We start from the raw sequence: 8,891 nt of genomic DNA, 5'->3' as shown, positions 1-8,891 counted from the left end.
GTTCCTCAGAATATTGTTGATGATGCGTTCTATAAGAAGGATGATTTCCCATTAGTTAAGTCCGAGTAGGTGCAAATTTATTTTTTTCGGAAATTGGTATAAAACTTGGATTCATAAGAAAGAACGAACACTGCAGCAGGCCTACTGGCCCATGCGAGGCAGGTCCAATTCTCTCACTTGCTTAAGCCAATGCCTTAACCTAGTCAGGTCAGGTCACATTCACTTAAGGAAGGAGCACGGTATCTGACCTAGTAACACAAGCTAGTCAGGTCCAACTCACACCCTCCCACACCCATTTATGTATTTATGTAACCTATTTTTAAAATTGCACAACATTTTAGCTTCTATGACATATTTTGGTGGGATTTATTAAAACAAAGCTTATTCACGTGCAGCTTTTTAAATTTTAATTTGCCCGTTATATTTATTATTTCTCTTGGAATAACTAGTGAATGCTTCATCTGATCGGCTTCAAATCTTAAATGGTGTAGCGAAATTTAAATGGAAATTAAATGAAACAATATAACACTGAAAAAAGAATAGAAATTCGCATTTTCATGGTGGTTTTAATTTTTACGAGGAGCGATTCGCCAGTTCTAGGAACATTCTCACCAACAATTTTATTTACTTACTCGCAAATTTTCTTTTATTACTCGAGAACGCTGCATCCGACCGGCTTCAAAGTCTCATTGCTGGTGTAATGGACCTTCGGCAAGGTTCGTGAGACTATTTGCTTGCGTGGGTGTCCAATACAAAAGCTACGTAGGCCCATCCCAGATAGTGTTACCGTGTAGGAAGGGGAGACAAGCTCCTCTGACCAACTTCGGAATTCCAACACTCGTGTATCCTACCTGTAAGAAAGTTTGCTTGTTTAATGGAGTGTGTAGGTGTCATTTTCCCACTTTTAATCTCAAAATGGTATACAGTTACTGAACCTTATTGCACTATTTTGTCTAGATGCTGGTGAGGGGCTCTTGCTCCAGGGAAATGGAGTTATCAGTCCCTTGCTTGGATGGAAGTTGAAGGCTTCATATTTTACAGTCGCCTTAAGACCTCAACGGGTTTAGTACTTTCCTATGATTAAAGTGTAACAACTGTGAACGGCATCAATCTTCAACGGCTGATGCATCCTAGTAAATGGATAAAACATTTCACTGGTTTAGGCTGTGGATTCTGAGCAAAAACTGGAAAATGTATCTTCTGGTCACCTTTAAACTTTTAATGCTGATATCTTTTCTTCAAAGTGAACTAAGTTAAAATGTGCCAATTTTAGTCATCAAATTGGTTTCTGTCACATCAACAGATAACTACTTTTTTATAAATGACCATAATTTTTAAAGGGGTGGACCGGTAAGCCAGCGGAAGGCCTCGGTCAGATGACCAAAAGCTCCAAAGGCGGGTCATCATCTGACTAAGACCCGCGTCAGGAAACATTTGTCCTGTTTCCTGACGAACCTTACCTAACCTAACCTAACTACTTTTTTGATCAGAAATAAGTCACAGAGTTTGACTTTATTTGGTTATACTAGGTTATATCAACAATAAATTTTGATGTGCCTATAACATCTGAGTGCCCTCAAGACCATTGTAAAACATTTGTATATTTTGTTCAATAAGCTTACATAAAACTTCAGAAACTTGACATTTGTGCAACACTTGAGTATCTTACTTTGGAAAAGATTCTAAACAAGACTGCCATCCCCACGAGCCCCTTTGGGGCGGGGCAGATGGCAGACCAGAGGCCTAGCTTCTCCCTACGAGCCCCGTGAGGGCGGGGAATGTGGCTAGGCCTGGGGACAGTTGGTCCCAAAGATGAGAGGATACTTGTACCTCCTCCCATGGGAGACTTAAGTCTCGAGACACTCCCCAGATAGGGAGCCAAGGCCGGGTCACCACTACTTGGAAAAGACCCGGGCCAGGAGAATACCGGCGAATAAAAAAAAAAAAAAAAAAAAATGAACCATTTATCAATATTAAATAAAACTTATTTATTTACTTAATTGTTTAACTATTTAATTACTATGCTCTTCCTTACCCACATACTTACAGTATTCCTTACTTTCTTATGCTGGTTAATCAAGTAATCAGAAAAGGTTAATTATTTCCTCTGTAGACCACCGTTTGATTTTTTTTTAAGAAATCTGAAACAAAACTGGTTCCATGCGATAATTTCTGAGTGCTACATCTCATTAGTTCCAAATTTTGAATGATAATTCTAATTTTTATTGATAATTCAAATTCTGATTGGCTTCAGATTTAATGGACTCGCGTATTATAGAACATTGGTTCCTTTGAAATAAGAGAATTCCTCTTTTGTATATTCGACTTCAAAGCTAATTTCATTAGTAGGAAGTTTTTATTAGTTTAGGGCTATGTTCTAATTTCCCATTTTTTTATTGAAAAAAATAACTGGGGTATTTGTGTTCATGTGACAATTTATGAACACGAAATCTGATTCACTGCAAAGTTTCAGTGCATTTATTTAACTGTTTTGTAAACATATTCCACACTCTACATTCATACCAACCATACCCCGGCCGGGATTGAACCCGCGGTCATAGAGTCTCAAAACTCCAGCCCGTCGCGTCGTGAGTCACTCTACGCTCATGTTTTCGCATACATTGACGTACAGGGGCCTGGGGTTATCTATTACGGTGGATGCTTTTCTGGGACCGCGCGGTTACAGAAATACGTTTAGTCAGAAGAAGGTGGAATGATATCCCAGGTTTCAAATGCTGTGTGACTCCTCACGCAGCTGACTGGATAGCCACGCGATCTAAACATCAGGGACCAAGTTACACTCCCGTCAGATTGACCCAGCCATGAACAAAGAACAGTAGCCATGACATAGAAGCAGAAGGATGTACATACAGTTGACTATATTTTCCTCGGGAAAAAGAAGACAGCTTTATGAATGTAACATTGACCATTTTGAATATTACTGCGCTGCTTGTTTGGCTTTATGCTGCTGAGTCTGGAAATCACATTTAACTAAGACTGAATTTTGTACTTAAATGCGGCTTCATCCTAATCTAGAACTTTTTTATATTTATATATCGGTAAAGACAATTATCTGATGTTAGTCTCTCGCTCTGAAGATAATAAATATTTTTTTAAACCTCACCAGGAGAAAGCATTGGCATTAACGATCGTGAAGCATACACGAGTCATGCTATGGTTTTTAAAGCTGAAACACTTACCAGACTGACAGGTCATCAAGCAGGCTCATCAACCCAGTAATTGGATCGATTCTAACTTGAAGTGACAGCTCAGTCAAAGTGGTATTTTTCTTTTTGGTGTTTCAAGTAGAACACCTGGGACTGAGAAACGAATGTAGGGTTCTATTTTTACTCGTGTTCCGAGCAGAATAAATATTTTAGAGGACTAATGCAAGGAGTGTTGGGAAAAGCGAGGCAGAGGAAGCTACTCACACAAAGAAAGACAAGAACGAGGGAAGTAGTGTGAATGAGCACGTGACTGAGACACCTACCAAAAATATGCTGGAAACCACTACACATTTGCGGTGAGGAACCATGTACATGAAGACATTCATGACCAAACATTCTCAACACTTTAAAATATTTGTAATAAGAAAATATATATTTCTTTAAATAGCCTCCCTGGAACTTATTCTAAGCTAATCTGGAGTCGCTTTCCGAGATCATCGCCCTCGCAGCTCGGTCCTGGTTGCAGGATTGAGCAATCAAGGTGTTAGTGCCTGCCGCCCGCAGTCCAACCCGTTGATCGGGAAATGTTTTGAGCAATCTGTTGAGTTCCCTCTTGAAAACAGCTAGGGAGTTTGTGGTTGATATCCCTTATGCGTTAAGGATGTTGAAGAAACGTGGAACCTACACACTTATTGAGTTCTGTCTCAGTGTAAATTAGATGCTTTGTTGAGTTTATACGAGTTGTGAAGGTTCTCTGTACATTTTCCTTCTCAGGAATTTCGCCTGCTTAATGCAATTGTTTTCAACAAAATTATCATTTTTGTCCAGCTTAAATAAATTCTCTTGGAAGTTGAAGACTCGGACGAGCCACTGGGATCTTAGGAAGCATTTCTTCGGTCATAGAGTGGTCAGGAAGTGGAACAGTCTGGCGAGCGATGTAGTGGAGGCAGGAACCATACATAGCTTTAAGACGAGGTATGATAAAGCGCATGGAGCAGGGTGAGAGAGGACCTAGTAGCGTTCAGTGAAGAGGCGGGGCCAGGAGCCGAGTCTCGACCCCTGCAACTACATTTAGGTGAGTACAATTAGGTGAGTACTCATACACACACACACACACACACACACACACACACACACACACACACACACACACCCACCGGATATCATAGCCCCCACAGAAACCAAGCTAACAGATGCCATCTTTTCAATGGGATATCATATCCTGAGGAAAGACAAAGGGAACAGAAGAGGAGGAGGAGTGGCACTACTCATCAAAAACTAATGGGATTTTGATGAGCTAGAGAGAGGAGACAGAGGAGAAGCAAGATACTACATGCTAGGAACACTTGAGTCTGGAGGTCCCAAGGTGGTAATTGCAGTGATGTATAACCCACCACAGAACAGCAGGAGGCCAAGGCAAGAGTATGAGCAAGAGTAATAGAGTGATGGTTGACACACTGGCTGAAGTAGCCAGAAGGGCTTATGCGAACAGGGGAAAGCTATTGATCATGGGTGACTTCACCCACAATGAAATCAATTGGGAGAACTTGGAGCCACAGGGATGCCAAGAAACATGGAGGGCTAAGATGATGGAGGTGGTACTGAGAAGCCTCGTGTACCAACAAGGGACTTTAACAGAGAGAGAGGAGAGGATGAACTAGCAAGACTGGACCTAGTATTCACCTTGAGCAGTGCAGATATTGAGGACATCACATATGAAAAAACCCTTGGGGCCAGTGACCACATAATTCTGAGCTTCGAATACATAGAGTTACAAGTGGAAAAGGAAGCAGGAAGGGCAGGACGAATGAAATCAAACTACAAGAGAGGGGACTACACAGGCATGAAGAATTTCCTGCATGGGGTTCAGTGGGACAGAGAACTGGACAGAAGCTGAGGAGAGGTTTGTACCCAAGGGTAACAGGAATAACAAAAAAGAAAGGATGAGCCCGTGGTTCACCCAAAGGTGTAGGGAGGCCAAAACCAAGTATGCTAGGGAATGGAAGAAGTATAGAAGGAAAAGGACCCAGGAGAATAAGGAGAACAGTCGTAGAGCCAGAAATGAATATGCACAAGAAGGAAGGCCCAAAGACAATACGAAAATGACACAGCAGCGAAAGCCAGATCTGATCCAAAGCTGTTGTACAGCCACATCAGGAGGAAAACAACAGTCAAGGACCAGGTAATCAGTCTCAAGGAAGGAAGGAGGGGAGGTCACAAAAAAAGACCGTGAAGTATGCGAGGAGCTCAACATGACAGTTAAAGAAATGTTCACAGAGGAGACAGAAGGGGTGGGGTACACCTAGTGTTGGACACAATATAATCAACCGAGGAAGAAGTGTAGAGGCTGCTAAGTGAGCTGGACACCTCAAAGGTGATGGGGCTGGATAACATCTCTCCATGGGTCCTGAGAGAGGGAGCAGAGGCGCTTTGTGTACCATTAACAACTATCTTCAGCACATCTATCGAAACAGGGTGACAACCGGAAGTATGGAAGACAACAAATGTAGTCCCAATCTTTAAAAAAGGAGACAGACACGAAGCATTAAACTACAGACCAGTGTCACTGACATGTATAGTATGTAAGGTCATGGAGAAAATTATCAGGAAAAGAATAGTGGAGCGCCTAGAAAAGAACGAGCTTATCAGTGACAGTATAGTTTCAGGGATGGGAAATCTTGCATCACAAACCTACTGGAATTTTATGACAGGGTGACAGCAGAAAAACACGAGAGAGAGGTGTAGGAAGATTGCATTTTCTTGAACTGTAAGAAGGCATTTGACACAGTTCCACACAAGAGATTAGTGAAAAGGCTGGAGGACCAGGCAGGGATAACAGGGAAGGCACTACAATGGATCAGGGAATACCTGTCAGGAAGACAACAGCGAGTCATGGTACGTGGCGAGGTGTCAGAGTGGGCACCTGTAACGAGCGGGGTGCCACAGGGATCATTCCTAGAGCCGGTGCTGTTTCTGGTATTTGTGAACATGACGGAGGGAATACACTCCGAAGTGTCCCTGTTTGCGATGATGTGAAGTTGGAGAGAAGAATACAATCGAACGAGGACCAGGCAGAACTACAGAGGGATCTGGACAGGCTGCAGGTCTGGTCCAGCAAATGGCTCCAGGAGTTCAACCCCAAGAAGTGCAAAGCCATAAAGATTGGGAAAGGGCAAAGAAGACCACAGACGGAGTACAATCTATTGGGCCAGAACTTACAAACCTCACTCAAACCGGGCACATCTCCTGAGGTGTACATCAACCAAATAACTGCTGCAGCATACGGGCGCCTGGTAAAACTAAGAACAGCATTCCGACATCTAAATAAGGAATCATTCATGACCCTGTACACGTTAGGCCCATACTGGAGTATGCAGCACCAGTCTGAAACCCTCACTTAGCCATGCATGTGAGGAAACAAGAGAAAGTGCAAAGGTTTGCAACAAGACTAGTCCCAGAGCTAAGGGGTATGTTCTACGAGGAAAGACTAATGGAAATCGACTTGACGACACTGGAAGACAGGAGAGATAAGGGGGATATGATAACGACATATAAAATACTGAGAGGAATCGACAGGGTGAACAGAAACAGGATGTTCCAGAGATGGGGCACAGCAACAAGGGGTCCCAGTTGGAAGTTGAAGACTCAAATGAACCACAGGGATGCTAGGAAGTATTTCTTCAGCCACAGAGTTGTCAGGAAGTGGAATAGTTTGGGAAGCGATGAAGTGGATACATGATCCATACATAGCTTTAAGCAGAGGTATGATAAAGCTCACGGCTCAGGGAGAGTGACCTAGTAGCGACCAGAGAAGAGGCGGGGCCAGGAGCTTGGACTCGACCCCTGCAACTTCAACTAGGTGAGTACACACACACACACACACACACACACACACACACACACACACACACACACACACACCCTCCCACTCTAGACTCGCTGCCTGGTTTGCAGCCAAATTGTCTGCAAATTGCAAGTAAATTGAAAATTCTTTTCAATCTCAAGATTTGTTTTCTAAAACTGGTGTATAATTTTCAATTAGTTATAAATATCCTTCCGCAGATCGAGTTTAAACCTCAGTAACTGTAGTTATTACAGTGAGGTCCTGGCATTGTATGTTAAGTTGTGGTGGTTATTGAAGGACTTTGTCTTGTCTGCCTCGACCGCCGACCATTATGCCTGGCGGCCAACGATAGCTGTAAAAATGTAATGTGCTTTATGGTTCATCCTGGCTCCTCCCTGCCTTCCTTCACTCCTGTCTTGCTCCCTGGTCTTTCCTGTCTTCCTTCACTCCTGTCTTCCTGCTCTTGCCTGCCTTCCTTCACTCCTGTCTTCCTCCCTGCTCTTGCCTGCCTTCCTTCACTCCTGTCTTCCTCCCTGTCTTCCTTCACTCCTGTCTTCCTGCTCTTGCCTGCCTTCCTTCACTCCTGTCTTCCTCCCTGCTCTTGCCTGCCTTCCTTCACTCCTGTCTTCCTCCTTGCTCTTGTCTGCTTTCCTTCACGGCTGTCTTCCTCCCTGCCTTCTTTCACTCCTGTCTTCCTCCTAGCTCTTGTCTGCTTCCCTTCACGGCTGTCTTCCTCCCTGCCTTCTTTCACTCCTGTCTTCCTCCCGGTTTTCCTTCAACCCTGTCTTCCTCCCTGCTTTCCTTCACTCCTGTCTTCCTCCCTGCCTTCCTCAGTCCTGTCCTCCTCCAAGCTCCTCCCTGCCTTCCTTCACTCCAGTCTTCCTCCTAGTTCCTCTCTGCCTTCCTTTGCTCCTGTCTTCTTTCAATCCTGTCTTCCTCCAATCTCCTCCCTGCCTTCTTCCCAGTTTCTCCCTGCCTTCCTTCCTTCCTGTCTTCCTACCAGCTCCTCCCTGGAATCTACCTGGAGGGTATTCCGGGGATCAACGCCCCCGTGGCCCGGTCCATGACCAGGCCTCCCGGTGGATCAGGACCTGATCAACCAGGCTGTTACTGCTGGCCGCCAGTAGTCCAACACACGAACCACGGCACCGACTTTAAGTATCTGTCCAACTCCCTCTTGAAGGCAGCCAGGGGCCTATTGGTAATTTCCCTTATGCATGGTGGGAGGCTGTTGAACAGTATTCGGCCCCGGACACTCATGGTGTTTTCTCTTAGTGTACCAATGGCGCCCCAACTTTTCACTGGGTGTATTTTGCACCGCCTGCCCTGTCTTCTATCTCTCTCGCCTGCGTTCTAACAAGCTTAAGTCAAGTGCTCCAAGCGTTCCCAGTGGTTGAGATGTTTGATAGAACTTATATGTGCAGTAACGGTTCTCTGTACACTCTCTAGATCTGCAACTTCACCTGCTTTGAACGGAAATGTTAATGTACAATATTCCACCCTAGATAGAACAAGTGATTTGAAAAAGGATCATCATTGGCTTTGCATCTCTTGTTCTGACCGTTATCATTATCCATCCTATCATTTTCTTTGCAGTTGAGGTCGTGGCACTACTGTGATCTTTGAACGTGAGATCCTCAGACATTACCATTCCCAGGTCCCTCATATTATTTTTCCGCTTTGTTGTATGAGAGTTTGTAGTACACTCAGTTTAAGTTATTATCTCCTCCAGTTTTCCATAACTGAGTAGATGGGATTTGTCTTCGCTGAACATCATATTGCTTTCCGTTGACCATTGGAAAACTTGGTTTATATCATCTTGGAGGTTAACCGTGTCCTCAATAGATAACAGTCTCATGCAGATCCTAGTATCGTCTTCA

Source organism: Cherax quadricarinatus, chromosome 19, assembly GCF_038502225.1.
Source record: "Cherax quadricarinatus isolate ZL_2023a chromosome 19, ASM3850222v1, whole genome shotgun sequence".
In the NCBI taxonomy this organism is placed as follows: domain Eukaryota; kingdom Metazoa; phylum Arthropoda; class Malacostraca; order Decapoda; family Parastacidae; genus Cherax; species Cherax quadricarinatus.
The sequence above is the reverse complement of the archived record's forward strand: the minus strand, read 5'-3'. Positions refer to the sequence as shown.